This window comes from Coffea arabica, chromosome 10e (assembly GCF_036785885.1).
Source record: "Coffea arabica cultivar ET-39 chromosome 10e, Coffea Arabica ET-39 HiFi, whole genome shotgun sequence".
Classification (NCBI taxonomy): domain Eukaryota; kingdom Viridiplantae; phylum Streptophyta; class Magnoliopsida; order Gentianales; family Rubiaceae; genus Coffea; species Coffea arabica.
This window is the reverse complement of record NC_092328.1, coordinates 30,889,962-30,910,140: the sequence shown is the minus strand read 5'-3', so window position 1 is coordinate 30,910,140 and position 20,179 is coordinate 30,889,962.

Below are 20,179 nucleotides of genomic sequence, written 5' to 3'. Positions count from 1 at the left end.
CTTAACTGAGTTCTTGGAAATTCGTGTGCTTCTATCCAACGACTCTACTATCTGTTTACTAGTTATTTGGAGCACGATGGCTCCTCATTCCTGTTTATCTGTTATCTGATCTATTTGAGCATTGGGTGTTTAAGTGCAATGATTTCACTGGCTCACGAGAGCAAAAATACGTACATTTGATCTTAGAATCATGACATCATCGAAATGCATTATTGTGAAATATATTTGATTACTGATTTTATTGGTTACTCACTGAGCTTGTAGCTCACCCCAAAAATATTTTATTCCCCTCCACAGGGCTCGTGGCGAAGGAAGGCTTGTAGTACTTATTCACGTGACTGGATGGCATATATCTTGTACAGTATGGATTTGGAATCATTTTATGTATAGTTGGGAATTAGTTTCCGCTTCGCTTATGATACGTAATTATTGGAGAATTTGATGTGTATTTGAGATTTATATTGTAATTTATTTGAGGACTGTAGTGAATGACTGAGTCTCGGCGAGAGCTGGGCAGGCGGTCCGCCGAACCCTCTGGTTCGCCTTAGGGGGAGGTGGGGCTGTCACAGTCGGTATCAGAGCTTAGGCTTCAGATCTCTGTAGTGTATCCTAGGCTTCAAGTTTAGGATGCAGGACTGTGGGTTTGGTTTGAAATATCAGTGATTCTTGTAGGACTGAAAGGCGGACAAGCAGGTGTTATTTGACTCTTAGTGTTTGCTTGGAATACTTAAGTGACTCTTGCGGGATGTCTTGACTTGATTGGTATAAGATGGAATGTCGAGGACGGCATTCTTTTAAGGAGGGGAGTTTGTGACGCCCCGAAAGATTGAGTGTGAGAACCCGAAGATTTTTATATCTTTTCGAAACATTATTTTGTTTCCTTGTCTATAATTTTATGCCTTTGTTCAATATATTAATTTCGTATACATTTTTTTTAAGTAAATATAGTTTTCAAATCATTTCCTTGATACAAGTTAGTCAACGTTAATTTTGATAAGTATTATGAATGTGGGACCCGCTAGTGCGGTAAATGCAATATATTTTTGATAACTTGTTGGAGTTTTGTATTAAGTGATATTATGTTACAAGGTGCTAAAAGATAATTAGATGTTACCTAGATGGATTAGTATTGGAGAGACAAAAAGATAAGTTTTAAACCAAAAGGTGACAAGTGTCACCATCCAATTCACCCTTGGACTTTTGACCAAGCTATTTATACCTTCTTAAAGCTAATTTTGATCAAAATATCTCTTCATTTTAGCTCCTCTTGGCCGAATCTCTCTCTACAAGAAAAGAAAAGAAAGCTCTCGACTTGTTTCTTCAATTTCTTGCTTGGATCTAGCAAATCAAACCGATAAAACTTCAAATCACTCCATAAAATCCCTTTGCTAAGTGGTCTTGAGGTAGTTGGTGAAGTGGTTTGAGAAACAAAGATGCTTAGTTGGCTCTTTTCTTGAGATTCTAAGGTGAGTAGCTAATGGATTCCTTCTTTGGTCTTGCTAATGTCAAATTAATGGTTTGTGTTGGGTTAAAGATGTGATTTTATGGAGATTTTATGGATTAAACTGAAGTTAGTTCAATTTTTGATTTTATTGGAGATTTTTCTGATTTTATATGATGATCACGGTTTAATCATAGTATGACGGCTGGTAATGGTGTAAAATGAAGCTTGTACATGTTAGTTACGATTGTTTGCGGAAAATTTCGGTTTTATGCGGAAATTCCAGGTTAGGGTTTTGAATCTGCCCTGTTCTGTTCGGTTTTATTTGAGCATAATAAAGGCCGAATCAGGCTTAGATTAAAACATGAAGGTTTGTAGAAAATTGTGTTAGCTAGCTTCCTGTAAAATATCAACTCGATCTGAGTACTGTATCATGTGAAATGCCCGAAATACCCTTGACTGCCATAAATCCCTGTTTCGCGCCCAGATTTCTATTTTCGTGGATATTTCCATTTTTTACCATGAAAATGCATGATTTGGCTTCTGAGTCTTCATAAGAAATGTAGGTATATGTCTTGGCTTCGAAACTCCATAAGATTCATTTCAATCCGATAAGTGTAGCTTCAGTTATGGATATTGTGCCGAAAGGTGTATTTGATAGTCTATGATGTGTATGTGGTTGATTTGAGATGAAATGGTGTTGCTTGTTGGATGGAAAAGTAAGAAAATTAAGGGGATATGCTGTCCGATCTTTGAAAGCAATTGATTGTTTTGTGTTTGAGTTGAAGGCCTTGGACTTGATCGAGAAAACTGTCTACGATGGATGAAGATTATGAGCCGTGGTTGGTGAGTGATCTCCAAAACTATTGCAAAGTTACTTTTGAATGTTTTCTTGCATTGTTACTCAATTGCATATCATGTGTGCATGCATGTGAGTCCATAACATGATTTGGCTTAACTGAGTTCTTGGAAATTCGTGTGCTTCTATCCAACGACTCTACTATCTGTTTACTAGTTATTTGGAGCACGATGGCTCCTCATTCCTGTTTATCTGTTATCTGATCTATTTGAGCATTGGGTGTTTAAGTGCAATGATTTCACTGGCTCACGAGAGCAAAAATACGTACATTTGATCTTAGAATCATGACATCATCGAAATGCATTATTGTGAAATATATTTGATTACTGATTTTATTGGTTACTCACTGAGCTTGTAGCTCACCCCAAAAATATTTTATTCCCCTCCACAGGGCTCGTGGCGAAGGAAGGCTTGTAGTACTTATTCACGTGACTGGATGGCATATATCTTGTACAGTATGGATTTGGAATCATTTTATGTATAGTTGGGAATTAGTTTCCGCTTCGCTTATGATACGTAATTATTGGAGAATTTGATGTGTATTTGAGATTTATATTGTAATTTATTTGAGGACTGTAGTGAATGACTGAGTCTCGGCGAGAGCTGGGCAGGCGGTCCGCCGAACCCTCTGGTTCGCCTTAGGGGGAGGTGGGGCTGTCACAGTCGGTATCAGAGCTTAGGCTTCAGATCTCTGTAGTGTATCCTAGGCTTCAAGTTTAGGATGCAGGACTGTGGGTTTGGTTTGAAATATCAGTGATTCTTGTAGGACTGAAAGGCGGACAAGCAGGTGTTATTTGACTCTTAGTGTTTGCTTGGAATACTTAAGTGACTCTTGCGGGATGTCTTGACTTGATTGGTATAAGATGGAATGTCGAGGACGGCATTCTTTTAAGGAGGGGAGTTTGTGACGCCCCGAAAGATTGAGTGTGAGAACCCGAAGATTTTTATATCTTTTCGAAACATTATTTTGTTTCCTTGTCTATAATTTTATGCCTTTGTTCAATATATTAATTTCGTATACATTTTTTTTAAGTAAATATAGTTTTCAAATCATTTCCTTGATACAAGTTAGTCAACGTTAATTTTGATAAGTATTATGAATGTGGGACCCGCTAGTGCGGTAAATGCAATATATTTTTGATAACTTGTTGGAGTTTTGTATTAAGTGATATTATGTTACAAGGTGCTAAAAGATAATTAGATGTTACCTAGATGGATTAGTATTGGAGAGACAAAAAGATAAGTTTTAAACCAAAAGGTGACAAGTGTCACCATCCAATTCACCCTTGGACTTTTGACCAAGCTATTTATACCTTCTTAAAGCTAATTTTGATCAAAATATCTCTTCATTTTAGCTCCTCTTGGCCGAATCTCTCTCTACAAGAAAAGAAAAGAAAGCTCTCGACTTGTTTCTTCAATTTCTTGCTTGGATCTAGCAAATCAAACCGATAAAACTTCAAATCACTCCATAAAATCCCTTTGCTAAGTGGTCTTGAGGTAGTTGGTGAAGTGGTTTGAGAAACAAAGATGCTTAGTTGGCTCTTTTCTTGAGATTCTAAGGTGAGTAGCTAATGGATTCCTTCTTTGGTCTTGCTAATGTCAAATTAATGGTTTGTGTTGGGTTAAAGATGTGATTTTATGGAGATTTTATGGATTAAACTGAAGTTAGTTCAATTTTTGATTTTATTGGAGATTTTTCTGATTTTATATGATGATCACGGTTTAATCATAGTATGACGGCTGGTAATGGTGTAAAATGAAGCTTGTACATGTTAGTTACGATTGTTTGCGGAAAATTTCGGTTTTATGCGGAAATTCCAGGTTAGGGTTTTGAATCTGCCCTGTTCTGTTCGGTTTTATTTGAGCATAATAAAGGCCGAATCAGGCTTAGATTAAAACATGAAGGTTTGTAGAAAATTGTGTTAGCTAGCTTCCTGTAAAATATCAACTCGATCTGAGTACTGTATCATGTGAAATGCCCGAAATACCCTTGACTGCCATAAATCCCTGTTTCGCGCCCAGATTTCTATTTTCGTGGATATTTCCATTTTTTACCATGAAAATGCATGATTTGGCTTCTGAGTCTTCATAAGAAATGTAGGTATATGTCTTGGCTTCGAAACTCCATAAGATTCATTTCAATCCGATAAGTGTAGCTTCAGTTATGGATATTGTGCCGAAAGGTGTATTTGATAGTCTATGATGTGTATGTGGTTGATTTGAGATGAAATGGTGTTGCTTGTTGGATGGAAAAGTAAGAAAATTAAGGGGATATGCTGTCCGATCTTTGAAAGCAATTGATTGTTTTGTGTTTGAGTTGAAGGCCTTGGACTTGATCGAGAAAACTGTCTACGATGGATGAAGATTATGAGCCGTGGTTGGTGAGTGATCTCCAAAACTATTGCAAAGTTACTTTTGAATGTTTTCTTGCATTGTTACTCAATTGCATATCATGTGTGCATGCATGTGAGTCCATAACATGATTTGGCTTAACTGAGTTCTTGGAAATTCGTGTGCTTCTATCCAACGACTCTACTATCTGTTTACTAGTTATTTGGAGCACGATGGCTCCTCATTCCTGTTTATCTGTTATCTGATCTATTTGAGCATTGGGTGTTTAAGTGCAATGATTTCACTGGCTCACGAGAGCAAAAATACGTACATTTGATCTTAGAATCATGACATCATCGAAATGCATTATTGTGAAATATATTTGATTACTGATTTTATTGGTTACTCACTGAGCTTGTAGCTCACCCCAAAAATATTTTATTCCCCTCCACAGGGCTCGTGGCGAAGGAAGGCTTGTAGTACTTATTCACGTGACTGGATGGCATATATCTTGTACAGTATGGATTTGGAATCATTTTATGTATAGTTGGGAATTAGTTTCCGCTTCGCTTATGATACGTAATTATTGGAGAATTTGATGTGTATTTGAGATTTATATTGTAATTTATTTGAGGACTGTAGTGAATGACTGAGTCTCGGCGAGAGCTGGGCAGGCGGTCCGCCGAACCCTCTGGTTCGCCTTAGGGGGAGGTGGGGCTGTCACAGTCGGTATCAGAGCTTAGGCTTCAGATCTCTGTAGTGTATCCTAGGCTTCAAGTTTAGGATGCAGGACTGTGGGTTTGGTTTGAAATATCAGTGATTCTTGTAGGACTGAAAGGCGGACAAGCAGGTGTTATTTGACTCTTAGTGTTTGCTTGGAATACTTAAGTGACTCTTGCGGGATGTCTTGACTTGATTGGTATAAGATGGAATGTCGAGGACGGCATTCTTTTAAGGAGGGGAGTTTGTGACGCCCCGAAAGATTGAGTGTGAGAACCCGAAGATTTTTATATCTTTTCGAAACATTATTTTGTTTCCTTGTCTATAATTTTATGCCTTTGTTCAATATATTAATTTCGTATACATTTTTTTTAAGTAAATATAGTTTTCAAATCATTTCCTTGATACAAGTTAGTCAACGTTAATTTTGATAAGTATTATGAATGTGGGACCCGCTAGTGCGGTAAATGCAATATATTTTTGATAACTTGTTGGAGTTTTGTATTAAGTGATATTATGTTACAAGGTGCTAAAAGATAATTAGATGTTACCTAGATGGATTAGTATTGGAGAGACAAAAAGATAAGTTTTAAACCAAAAGGTGACAAGTGTCACCATCCAATTCACCCTTGGACTTTTGACCAAGCTATTTATACCTTCTTAAAGCTAATTTTGATCAAAATATCTCTTCATTTTAGCTCCTCTTGGCCGAATCTCTCTCTACAAGAAAAGAAAAGAAAGCTCTCGACTTGTTTCTTCAATTTCTTGCTTGGATCTAGCAAATCAAACCGATAAAACTTCAAATCACTCCATAAAATCCCTTTGCTAAGTGGTCTTGAGGTAGTTGGTGAAGTGGTTTGAGAAACAAAGATGCTTAGTTGGCTCTTTTCTTGAGATTCTAAGGTGAGTAGCTAATGGATTCCTTCTTTGGTCTTGCTAATGTCAAATTAATGGTTTGTGTTGGGTTAAAGATGTGATTTTATGGAGATTTTATGGATTAAACTGAAGTTAGTTCAATTTTTGATTTTATTGGAGATTTTTCTGATTTTATATGATGATCACGGTTTAATCATAGTATGACGGCTGGTAATGGTGTAAAATGAAGCTTGTACATGTTAGTTACGATTGTTTGCGGAAAATTTCGGTTTTATGCGGAAATTCCAGGTTAGGGTTTTGAATCTGCCCTGTTCTGTTCGGTTTTATTTGAGCATAATAAAGGCCGAATCAGGCTTAGATTAAAACATGAAGGTTTGTAGAAAATTGTGTTAGCTAGCTTCCTGTAAAATATCAACTCGATCTGAGTACTGTATCATGTGAAATGCCCGAAATACCCTTGACTGCCATAAATCCCTGTTTCGCGCCCAGATTTCTATTTTCGTGGATATTTCCATTTTTTACCATGAAAATGCATGATTTGGCTTCTGAGTCTTCATAAGAAATGTAGGTATATGTCTTGGCTTCGAAACTCCATAAGATTCATTTCAATCCGATAAGTGTAGCTTCAGTTATGGATATTGTGCCGAAAGGTGTATTTGATAGTCTATGATGTGTATGTGGTTGATTTGAGATGAAATGGTGTTGCTTGTTGGATGGAAAAGTAAGAAAATTAAGGGGATATGCTGTCCGATCTTTGAAAGCAATTGATTGTTTTGTGTTTGAGTTGAAGGCCTTGGACTTGATCGAGAAAACTGTCTACGATGGATGAAGATTATGAGCCGTGGTTGGTGAGTGATCTCCAAAACTATTGCAAAGTTACTTTTGAATGTTTTCTTGCATTGTTACTCAATTGCATATCATGTGTGCATGCATGTGAGTCCATAACATGATTTGGCTTAACTGAGTTCTTGGAAATTCGTGTGCTTCTATCCAACGACTCTACTATCTGTTTACTAGTTATTTGGAGCACGATGGCTCCTCATTCCTGTTTATCTGTTATCTGATCTATTTGAGCATTGGGTGTTTAAGTGCAATGATTTCACTGGCTCACGAGAGCAAAAATACGTACATTTGATCTTAGAATCATGACATCATCGAAATGCATTATTGTGAAATATATTTGATTACTGATTTTATTGGTTACTCACTGAGCTTGTAGCTCACCCCAAAAATATTTTATTCCCCTCCACAGGGCTCGTGGCGAAGGAAGGCTTGTAGTACTTATTCACGTGACTGGATGGCATATATCTTGTACAGTATGGATTTGGAATCATTTTATGTATAGTTGGGAATTAGTTTCCGCTTCGCTTATGATACGTAATTATTGGAGAATTTGATGTGTATTTGAGATTTATATTGTAATTTATTTGAGGACTGTAGTGAATGACTGAGTCTCGGCGAGAGCTGGGCAGGCGGTCCGCCGAACCCTCTGGTTCGCCTTAGGGGGAGGTGGGGCTGTCACAGTCGGTATCAGAGCTTAGGCTTCAGATCTCTGTAGTGTATCCTAGGCTTCAAGTTTAGGATGCAGGACTGTGGGTTTGGTTTGAAATATCAGTGATTCTTGTAGGACTGAAAGGCGGACAAGCAGGTGTTATTTGACTCTTAGTGTTTGCTTGGAATACTTAAGTGACTCTTGCGGGATGTCTTGACTTGATTGGTATAAGATGGAATGTCGAGGACGGCATTCTTTTAAGGAGGGGAGTTTGTGACGCCCCGAAAGATTGAGTGTGAGAACCCGAAGATTTTTATATCTTTTCGAAACATTATTTTGTTTCCTTGTCTATAATTTTATGCCTTTGTTCAATATATTAATTTCGTATACATTTTTTTTAAGTAAATATAGTTTTCAAATCATTTCCTTGATACAAGTTAGTCAACGTTAATTTTGATAAGTATTATGAATGTGGGACCCGCTAGTGCGGTAAATGCAATATATTTTTGATAACTTGTTGGAGTTTTGTATTAAGTGATATTATGTTACAAGGTGCTAAAAGATAATTAGATGTTACCTAGATGGATTAGTATTGGAGAGACAAAAAGATAAGTTTTAAACCAAAAGGTGACAAGTGTCACCATCCAATTCACCCTTGGACTTTTGACCAAGCTATTTATACCTTCTTAAAGCTAATTTTGATCAAAATATCTCTTCATTTTAGCTCCTCTTGGCCGAATCTCTCTCTACAAGAAAAGAAAAGAAAGCTCTCGACTTGTTTCTTCAATTTCTTGCTTGGATCTAGCAAATCAAACCGATAAAACTTCAAATCACTCCATAAAATCCCTTTGCTAAGTGGTCTTGAGGTAGTTGGTGAAGTGGTTTGAGAAACAAAGATGCTTAGTTGGCTCTTTTCTTGAGATTCTAAGGTGAGTAGCTAATGGATTCCTTCTTTGGTCTTGCTAATGTCAAATTAATGGTTTGTGTTGGGTTAAAGATGTGATTTTATGGAGATTTTATGGATTAAACTGAAGTTAGTTCAATTTTTGATTTTATTGGAGATTTTTCTGATTTTATATGATGATCACGGTTTAATCATAGTATGACGGCTGGTAATGGTGTAAAATGAAGCTTGTACATGTTAGTTACGATTGTTTGCGGAAAATTTCGGTTTTATGCGGAAATTCCAGGTTAGGGTTTTGAATCTGCCCTGTTCTGTTCGGTTTTATTTGAGCATAATAAAGGCCGAATCAGGCTTAGATTAAAACATGAAGGTTTGTAGAAAATTGTGTTAGCTAGCTTCCTGTAAAATATCAACTCGATCTGAGTACTGTATCATGTGAAATGCCCGAAATACCCTTGACTGCCATAAATCCCTGTTTCGCGCCCAGATTTCTATTTTCGTGGATATTTCCATTTTTTACCATGAAAATGCATGATTTGGCTTCTGAGTCTTCATAAGAAATGTAGGTATATGTCTTGGCTTCGAAACTCCATAAGATTCATTTCAATCCGATAAGTGTAGCTTCAGTTATGGATATTGTGCCGAAAGGTGTATTTGATAGTCTATGATGTGTATGTGGTTGATTTGAGATGAAATGGTGTTGCTTGTTGGATGGAAAAGTAAGAAAATTAAGGGGATATGCTGTCCGATCTTTGAAAGCAATTGATTGTTTTGTGTTTGAGTTGAAGGCCTTGGACTTGATCGAGAAAACTGTCTACGATGGATGAAGATTATGAGCCGTGGTTGGTGAGTGATCTCCAAAACTATTGCAAAGTTACTTTTGAATGTTTTCTTGCATTGTTACTCAATTGCATATCATGTGTGCATGCATGTGAGTCCATAACATGATTTGGCTTAACTGAGTTCTTGGAAATTCGTGTGCTTCTATCCAACGACTCTACTATCTGTTTACTAGTTATTTGGAGCACGATGGCTCCTCATTCCTGTTTATCTGTTATCTGATCTATTTGAGCATTGGGTGTTTAAGTGCAATGATTTCACTGGCTCACGAGAGCAAAAATACGTACATTTGATCTTAGAATCATGACATCATCGAAATGCATTATTGTGAAATATATTTGATTACTGATTTTATTGGTTACTCACTGAGCTTGTAGCTCACCCCAAAAATATTTTATTCCCCTCCACAGGGCTCGTGGCGAAGGAAGGCTTGTAGTACTTATTCACGTGACTGGATGGCATATATCTTGTACAGTATGGATTTGGAATCATTTTATGTATAGTTGGGAATTAGTTTCCGCTTCGCTTATGATACGTAATTATTGGAGAATTTGATGTGTATTTGAGATTTATATTGTAATTTATTTGAGGACTGTAGTGAATGACTGAGTCTCGGCGAGAGCTGGGCAGGCGGTCCGCCGAACCCTCTGGTTCGCCTTAGGGGGAGGTGGGGCTGTCACAGTCGGTATCAGAGCTTAGGCTTCAGATCTCTGTAGTGTATCCTAGGCTTCAAGTTTAGGATGCAGGACTGTGGGTTTGGTTTGAAATATCAGTGATTCTTGTAGGACTGAAAGGCGGACAAGCAGGTGTTATTTGACTCTTAGTGTTTGCTTGGAATACTTAAGTGACTCTTGCGGGATGTCTTGACTTGATTGGTATAAGATGGAATGTCGAGGACGGCATTCTTTTAAGGAGGGGAGTTTGTGACGCCCCGAAAGATTGAGTGTGAGAACCCGAAGATTTTTATATCTTTTCGAAACATTATTTTGTTTCCTTGTCTATAATTTTATGCCTTTGTTCAATATATTAATTTCGTATACATTTTTTTTAAGTAAATATAGTTTTCAAATCATTTCCTTGATACAAGTTAGTCAACGTTAATTTTGATAAGTATTATGAATGTGGGACCCGCTAGTGCGGTAAATGCAATATATTTTTGATAACTTGTTGGAGTTTTGTATTAAGTGATATTATGTTACAAGGTGCTAAAAGATAATTAGATGTTACCTAGATGGATTAGTATTGGAGAGACAAAAAGATAAGTTTTAAACCAAAAGGTGACAAGTGTCACCATCCAATTCACCCTTGGACTTTTGACCAAGCTATTTATACCTTCTTAAAGCTAATTTTGATCAAAATATCTCTTCATTTTAGCTCCTCTTGGCCGAATCTCTCTCTACAAGAAAAGAAAAGAAAGCTCTCGACTTGTTTCTTCAATTTCTTGCTTGGATCTAGCAAATCAAACCGATAAAACTTCAAATCACTCCATAAAATCCCTTTGCTAAGTGGTCTTGAGGTAGTCAAACAAGTCAGAAAACACAAAATAAAAAAAAATGAAAATTGAAACCGAAATTTATAGTGCTGGACACGCCAGAATCCGGCCGGAATCTGGCCGGATTAGCGGCCGGATTCTTGGCCGGATACTGTCCAGTGAGCAACTCGATTTCTCAAAAGTTCCACCCAATCCGGCCGGCAATCCGGCCAATATTCCGGCCGGATTGTCTGGCCGGATACCGGCCAGTGAGCAACTGGCCGGGTTTCCAATTTTTCTCAGGCAATCCGGCCTTCAATCCGGCCAGTTTCTGGCCGGATTCCTGGCCGGATTCAGGCCAGTGAGCTTTTGCCAAAATTTTTTTTCTCTTTTGCCGTTTGAAAGCCGATTCGCTCCGAAGTTCATCCAAACATCAATTCAACATATAAACATATATATACAATGGAAATCATCATTTACATCCATAATGGCATGCCAACCATTCATTAAGGAGTACACATTCGATTTGCCTATCAAAAGGAAATGAACCCGTTACATTAGGGTTTCACTTCGAGAGCTATACAAAAGACATTTACAAGCTCAGTATGACAATTGACTATCCAGTCCATTTTCAAAAGCAATTATATCCCTGTAAGGAAAACAAATAACACGGAATGAGCCAAAGCCCAGTGGTATACCACCCAATAAGCAATCAAAGTCATATAAGAATGAACCTTCATTTAAAGTGCACAAATAAGCAATGAAGCAAAACGGTAAAAGGATACGGTCGGCTCTCAAGAGCCCAATTCCACGCTTGCCATCTTGATCCAATTGCATTGACCCTCCGTCAATGGTACGAGTACCAAACCGTAGACCTCACTATACTTCCATTCCTTCCACCAAACATACCCCAACCGGGCCCGCACTCCAATTCAGTAGTTTTTGGTAATACTCGAGTTTACCGGAACCAAGGGTCTCATTACCACAAGGTTCCCCAGTACAGTCCCCGTGGCATGATAATTTTCACGACCAAACCCTCGCCGGCTCGATCCAATTAACTACCATACGGGGTTGAGCTCATAAATGCAGTAAGGCCGTTGGACATCGTCCAAACGACATCAATTCAGTTTCCATGAAATGGAATTCACCAACCAATATATCAAGTTCAGTAATGCAATAAAACGGTAGCCAATCAATGACAATATCAAAAGAGGTGAGGGCGGTCAAGTACACCCTCACCTTAATCAATTCCAATATGCAAGTAAGCCATCAAGGCATCACATAACATTTAACAAAGCCACATAGTAACAATTTAGTGAGTGGTATACTCACCAAGCAAGTAAGTGGTTTTTCATGTACCACGATCACCAAGCCGTTGAGCACTACCTTCAAGCCCTAGAACATGTAACACATACAATGAGACTCGAGAACGAGTCACCGAACAATGCTAAACACAACCCCAATAGGGTTTCAAATGCATAAATGAACACGATAGCAAACCAGAAATTAAAATTAGCAATAGTCTTGGCCCCGATTAGGAAAAACTGTTTTACACTTATTATGCGGTAATGGTACAACTCTCACTACAAATATCGGTTGGGGGTGTAAGACCCACCGTTTCGAAGCTATGGAACAGGGCTACAATAATGTAGAAGACCACTCAATCCAGTTCCTAGCTTAACTAGGTCGAAAATGCCAAATACTAACCCAGAATTCCTAAAACAGGTTCGCAAAACGCAGAAAACTGTAATCGGTATATCTCAGTCCATACAAGTCCAAATGCCGAAATTCCAAAGGCATACGTTAGCTAAGACATTCAGCTACATTTCATCAGAAGACATCAACTTCAAAATCCAAACCAAAACCAGTCAAAATGGCCAATCACTATCGCAGTTTTCGCATTCTGTCCAAAGCAGAACAGCTACAGTAATTTCGTCATAACTCACTCCACACTAATCCAAATGCCCTGAAATTTTACAGGCATCTCCATCACATCAATACCTACAACTTTCATGTTTTGAGCAAAGTCAAATTCGGCCTCTAACCCAGTGATCAAAAACCGGACAGAATTGGGGAATTAAGAACCCTAACTTTTCAATTTCACACCAAATCCAAAATTAGTTGCATTTTCCTATCCAATACACCTCATAGAGTCATTATCAACCATTACAATTCATCATACAAGGCCACAACATATAATTCATATTAAACCAGAAAAATTCCCAATAAAATAAAAACTTCACCAAAACAAGCCAAACCAAGAGATAAACCACATTTTCAACCACTTAAGCCGCTTCTAAGCATCATGTAACCATTATTGAAGGTAGTAGGGTGTTCAAGCAACACTTACCAAGAGATCAAGAGAGAGAGGGATGTAGGACACCTTTGCTCTTCAAACAAAGTTCACCAAACAACTTGCTAGCACTAGAAGGAAGAAATTTATGGAGTAAAAACTAAGTTAAGCAAGTGGTTTAGTTGATTTGAGCTTGGAGTTGGCTAGAATATTGAAGAGTTTTGTCTTTCTTCTTGCTTAGGGAGGGCCGGCCATGGAGGAAGAAAATGAGAGAATTTTTGGTGAATTTTTTTGAAGATATTTACTTATTTGGGTCAAAAGTCAAAAAATGTCAAAAGGTGAATAGTAACTCTTAAAGTAAGACTAATGACATGGTGACAAGTGGCACTACATTAAATGCAATCTTATCATTTTTATTCTCTCTCACATCAATCACTTCACACACACTACTTATCTCTTAACACCCGATAAATTTTAAACAGTATCCGAAATTTAACCTTATTGGCCGAATTTTTCCGAACTTTTCGCACTAGTGGGTCCCACGTCCACTATTTACTCTTAATTTTCTAAAAATTCTCCAATGCTAGAAAAATCATCTTAAAACTATAATTGCTCATAAAATCCACTAAGAAAATATTTCTAAGCCAGATAATGCCGAAAACATGCAATTAAGGGGAAATAAATCCCTAGGAAAAATATTAGGGTTTTACGGGTTCTCACATATAGTTGGGAATTAGTTTCCGCTTCGCTTATGATACGTAATTATTGGAGAATTTGATGTGTATTTGAGATTTATATTGTAATTTATTTGAGGACTGTAGTGACTGACTGAGTCCCGGCGAGAGCTGGGCAGGCGGTCCGCCGAACCCTCTGGTTCACCTTAGGGGGAGGTGGGGTGTCACAGTCGGTATCAGAGCTTAGGCTTCAGATCTCTGTAGTGTATCCTAGGCTTGAAGTTTAGGATGCAGGACTGTGGGTTTGGTTTGAAATATCAGTGATTCTTGTAGGACTGAAAGGCGGAAAAGTAGGTGTTATTTGACTCTTAGTGTTTGCTTGGAATACTTGAGTGACTCTTGCGGGATGTCTTGACTTGATTGGTATAAGATGGAATGTCGAGGACGGCATTCTTTTAAGGAGGGGAGTTTGTGACGCCCCGAAAGATTGAGTGTGAGAACCCGAAGATTTTTATATATTTTCGAAACATTATTTTGTTTCGTTGTCTATAATTTTATGCCTTTCTTCAATATATTAATTTCGTAAACATTTTTTTTAAGTAAATATAGTTTTCAAATCATTTCCTTGATACAAGTTAGTCAACGTTAATTTCAAAAAATATTATGAACGTGGGACCCGCTAGTACGCGGTAAATGCAATATATTTTTGATAACTTGTTGGTGTTTTGTATTAAGTGATATTATTTTACAAGGTGCTAAAAGATAATTAGATGTTACCTATATGGATTAGTATTGGAGAGACAAAAAGATAAGTTTTAAACCAAAAGGTGACAAGTGTCACCATCCAATTCACCCTTGGACTTTTGACCAAGCTATTTATACCTTCTTAAAGCTAATTTTGATCAAAATATCTCTTCATTTTAGCTCCTTTTGGCCAACTCTCTCTCTACAAGAAAAGAAAAGAAAGCTCTCGACTTGTTTCTTCAATTTCTTGCTTGGATCTAGCAAATCAAACCGATAAAACTTCAAATCACTCCATAAAATCCCTTTGCTAAGTGGTCTTGAGGTAGTTGGTGATGTGTTTTGAGAAACAAAGATGCTTAGTTGGCTCTTTTCTTGAGATTCCAAGGTGAGAAGCTAATGGATTCCTTCTTTGGTCTTGCTAATGTCAAATTAATGGTTTGTGTTGGGTTAAAGATGTGATTTTATGGAGATTTTATGGATTAAAGTGAGGTTAGCTCAATTTTTGTTTTTATTGGAGATTTTTCTGATTTTATATGATGATCATGGTTTAATCATGGTATGACGGCTGGTAATGGTGTAAAATGAAGCTTGTACATGTTAGTTACGATTGTTTGCGGAAAATTTCGATTTTATGCGGAAATTCCAGGTTAGGGTTTTGAATCTGTCCTGTTCTGTCCGGTTTTATTTGAACATGTTAGAGGCTGAATCAGGCTTAGATTAAAACATAAAGTTGTAGCCAATGGTATTAGCTAGGTTCCTGTAAAATATCAACTCGATCCGAGTAATGTATCATGTGAAATGACCGAAATACCCTTGACTGCCATAAATCCCTATTTCGCGCCCAGATTTCTATTTCCGTGGAGATTTCCATTTTTGACCATGAAAATGCATGATTTGGCTTCTGAGGTCTTCATAAGAAATGTAGGTATATGTCTTGGCTTCGAAAATCCATAAGATTCATTTCAATCCGATAAGTGTAGCTTCAGTTATGGATATTGTGCCGAAAGGTGTATTTGATAGTCTATGATGTGTATGTGGTTGATTTGAGATGAAATGGTGTTGCTTGTAGGATGGAAAAGTAAGGAAATTAAGGGGATATGCTGTCCGCTCTTTGAAAGCAATTGATTGCTTTGAGTTTGAGTTGAAGGCCTTGGACTTGATCGAGAAAATTGTCTACGATGGATGAGGATTGTGAGCCGTGGTTGGTGAGTGATCTCCAAAACTATTGCACAGTTACTTTTGAATGTTTTTTTGCATTGTTACTCAATTGCATATCATGTGTGCACGCATGTGAGTCCATAACATGATTTGGCTTAACTTAGTTCTTGGAAATTCGTGTGCTTATATCCAACGTCTCCACTATCTGTTTACTAGTTATTTGGAGCACGATGGCTCCTCATTCCTGTTTATCTGTTATCTGATCTATTTGAGCGTTGGGTGTTTAAGTGCAGTGATTTCACTGGCTCACGAGAGCAAAAATACGTACATTTGATCTTAGAATCATGACATTATCGAAATGCATTATTGTGAAATATATTTGATTACCGATTTTATTGGTTACTCACTGAGCTTGTAGCTCACCCCAAAAATATTTTTTTCCCCTCCACAGGGCTCGTGGCGAAGGAAGGCTTGTAGTACTTATTCACGTGACTGGATGGCATATATCTTGTACAGTTTGGATTTGGAATTATTTTATGTATAGTTGGGAATTAGTTTCCGGTTCGCTTATGATACGTAATTATTGGAGAATTTGGTGTGTATTTGAGATTTATATTGTAATTTATTTGAGGACTGTAGTGACTGACTGAGTCCAGGCAAGAGATGGGCAGGCGGTCCGCCGAACCCTCTGGTTCGCCTTAGGGGGAGGTGGGGCTGTCACAGTCGGTATCAGAGCTTAGGCTTCAGATCTCTGTAGTCTATCCTAGGCTTGAAGTTTAGGATGCAGGACTGTGGGTTTGGTTTGAAATATCAGTGATTCTTGTAGGACTAAAAGGCGGACAAGTAGGTGTTATTTGACTCTTAGTGTTTGCTTGGAATACTTGAGTGACTCTTGCGAGATGTCTTAACTTGATTGGTATAAGATGGAATGTCGAGGACGGCATTCTTTTAAGGAGGGGAGTTTGTGACGCCCCGAAAGATTGAGTGTGAGAACCCGAAGATTTTTATATATTTTCGAAACATTATTTTGTTTCCTTGTCTATAATTTTATGCCTTTCTTCAATATATTAATTTCGTATACATTTTTTTTAAGTAAATATAGTTTTCAAATCATTTCCTTGATACAAGTTAGTCAACGTTAATTTTGAAAAATATTATGAACGTGGGACCCGCTAGTGCGGTAAATGCAATATATTTTTGATAACTTGTTGGTGTTTTGTATTAAGTGATATTATTTTACAAGGTGTTAAAAGATAATTAGATGTTACCTATATGGATTAGTATTGGAGAGACAAAAAGATAAGTTTTAAACCAAAAGGTGACAAGTGTCACCATCCAATTCATCCTTGGACTTTTGACCAAGCTATTTATACCTTCTTAAAGCTAATTTTGATCAAAATATCTCTTCATTTTAGCTCCTCTTGGCCGACTCTCTCTCTGAAAGAAAAGAAAAGAAAGCTCTTGACTTGTTTCTTCAATTTCTTGCTTGGATCTAGCAAATCAAATCGATAAAACTTCAAATCACTCCATAAAATCCCTTTGCTAAGTGGTCTTGAGGTAGTTGGTGAAGTGGTTTGAGAAACAAAGATGCTTAGTTGGCTCTTTTCTTGAGATTCCAAGGTGAGTAGCTAATGGATTCCTTCTTTGGTCTTGCTAATGTCAAATTAATGGTTTGTGTTGGGTTAAAGATGTGATTTTATGGATTAAAGTGAAGTTAGCTCAATTTTTGTTTTTATTGGAGATTTTTCTGATTTTATATGATGATCATGGTTTAATCATGGTATGACTGCTGGTAATGGTGTAAAATGAAGCTTGTATATGTTAGTTACGATTGTTTGCGGAAAATTTCGATTTTATGCGGAAATTCCAGGTTAGGGTTTTGAATCTGTCCTGTTCTGTCCGGTTTTATTTGAACATGTTAGAGGCCGAATCAGGCTTAGATTAAAACATGTAAGTTGTAGAGAATTATGTTATCTAGGTTCCTGTAAAATATCAACTCGATCCGAGTACTGTATCATGTGAAATGACCGAAATACCCTTGACTGCCATAAATCCCTGTTTCGCGCCCAGATTTCTATTTCCGCGGAGATTTCCATTTTTGACCATGCAAATGCATGATTTGGCTTCTGAGGTCTTCATAATAAATGTAGGTATATGTCTTGGCTTCGAAAATCCATAAGATTCATTTCAATCCGATAAGTGTAGCTTCAGTTATGGATATTGTGCCGAAAGGTGTATTTGATAGTCTATGATGTGTATGTGGTTGATTTGAGATGAAATGGTGTTGCTTGTAGGATGGAAAAGTAAGGAAATTAAGGGGATATGCTGTCCGCTCTTTGAAAGCATTTGATTGCTTTGAGTTTGAGTTGAAGGCCTTGGACTTGATCGAGAAAATTGTCTACGATGGATGAGGATTGTGAGCCGTGGTTGGTGAGTGATCTCCAAAACTATTGCAAAGTTACTTTTGAATGTTTTTTTGCATTGTTACTCAATTGCATATCATGTGTGCACGCATGTGAGTCCATAACATGATTTGGCTTAACTTAGTTCTTGGAAATTCGTGTGCTTATATCCAACGTCTCCACTATCTGTTTACTAGTTATTTGGAGCACGATGGCTCCTCATTCCTGTTTATCTGTTATCTGATCTATTTGAGCGTTGGGTGTTTAAGTGCAATGATTTCACTGGCTCACGAGAGCAAAAATACGTACATTTGATCTTAGAATCATGACATAATCGAAATGCATTATTGTGAAATATATTTGATTACTGATTTTATTGGTTACTCACTGAGCTTGTAGCTCACCCCAAAAATATTTTATTCCCCTCCACAGGGCTCGTGGCGAAGGAAGGCTTGTAGTACTTATTCACGTGACTGGATGGCATATATCTTGTACAGTTTGGATTTGGAATTATTTTATGTATAGTTGGGAATTAGTTTCCGGTTCGCTTATGATACGTAATTATTGGAGAATTTGATGTGTATTTGAGATTTATATTGTAATTTATTTGAGGACTGTAGTGACTGACTGAGTCCCGGCGAGAGATGGGCAGGCGGTCCGCCGAACCCTTTGGTTCGCCTTAGGGGGAGGTGGGGCTGTCACAGTCGGTATCAGAGCTTAGGCTTCAGATCTCTGTAGTCTATCCTAGGCTTGAAGTTTAGGATGCAGGACTGTGGGTTTGGTTTGAAATATCAGTGATTCTTGTAGGACTGAAAGGCGGACAAGTAGGTGTTATTTGACTCTTAGTGTTTGCTTGGAATACTTGAGTGACTCTTGCGAGATGTCTTGACTTGATTGGTATAAGATGGAATGTCGAGGACGGCATTCTTTTAAGGAGGGGAGTTTGTGACGCCCCGAAAGTTTGAGTGTGAGAACCCGAAGATTTTTATATATTTTCGAAACATTATTTTGTTTCCTTGTCTATAATTTTATGCCTTTCTTCAATATATTAATTTCGTATACATTTTTTTTAAGTAAATATAGTTTTCAAATCATTTCCTTGATACAAGTTAGTCAACGTTAATTTTGAAAAATATTATGAACGTGGGACCCGCTAGTGCGGTAAATGCAATATATTTTTGATAACTTGTTGGTGTTTTGTATTAAGTGATATTATTTTACAAGGTGCTAAAAGATAATTAGATGTTACCTATATGGATTAGTATTGGAGAGACAAAAAGATAAGTTTTAAACCAAAAGGTGACAAGTGTCACCATCCAATTCACCCTTGGACTTTTGACCAAGCTATTTATACCTTCTTAAAGCTAATTTTGATCAAAATATCTCTTAATTTTAACTCCTTTTGGCCGACTCTCTCCCTACAAGAAAAGAAAAGAAAGCTCTCGACTTGTTTCTTCAATTTCTTGCTTGGATCTAGCAAATCAAACCGATAAAACTTCAAATCAATCCATAAAATCCCTTTGCTAAGTGGTCTTGAGGTAGTTGGTGATGTGTTTTGAGAAACAAAGATGCTTAGTTGGCTCTTTTCTTGAGATTCCAAGGTGAGAAGCTAATGGATTCCTTCTTTGGTCTTGCTAATGTCAAATTAATGGTTTGTGTTGGGTTAAAGATGTGATTTTATGGAGATTTTATGGATTAAAGTGAGGTTAGCTCAATTTTTGTTTTTATTGGAGATTTTTCTGATTTTATATGATGATCATGGTTTAATCATGGTATGATGGCTGGTAATGGTGTAAAATGAAGCTTGTATATGTTAGTTACGATTGTTTGCGGAAAATTTCGATTTTATGCGGAAATTCCAGGTTAGGGTTTTGAATCTGTCCTGTTCTGTCCGGTTTTATTTGAACATGTTAGATGCCGAATCAGGCTTAAATTAAAACATGAAAGTTGTAGAAAATTGTGTTAGCTAGGTTC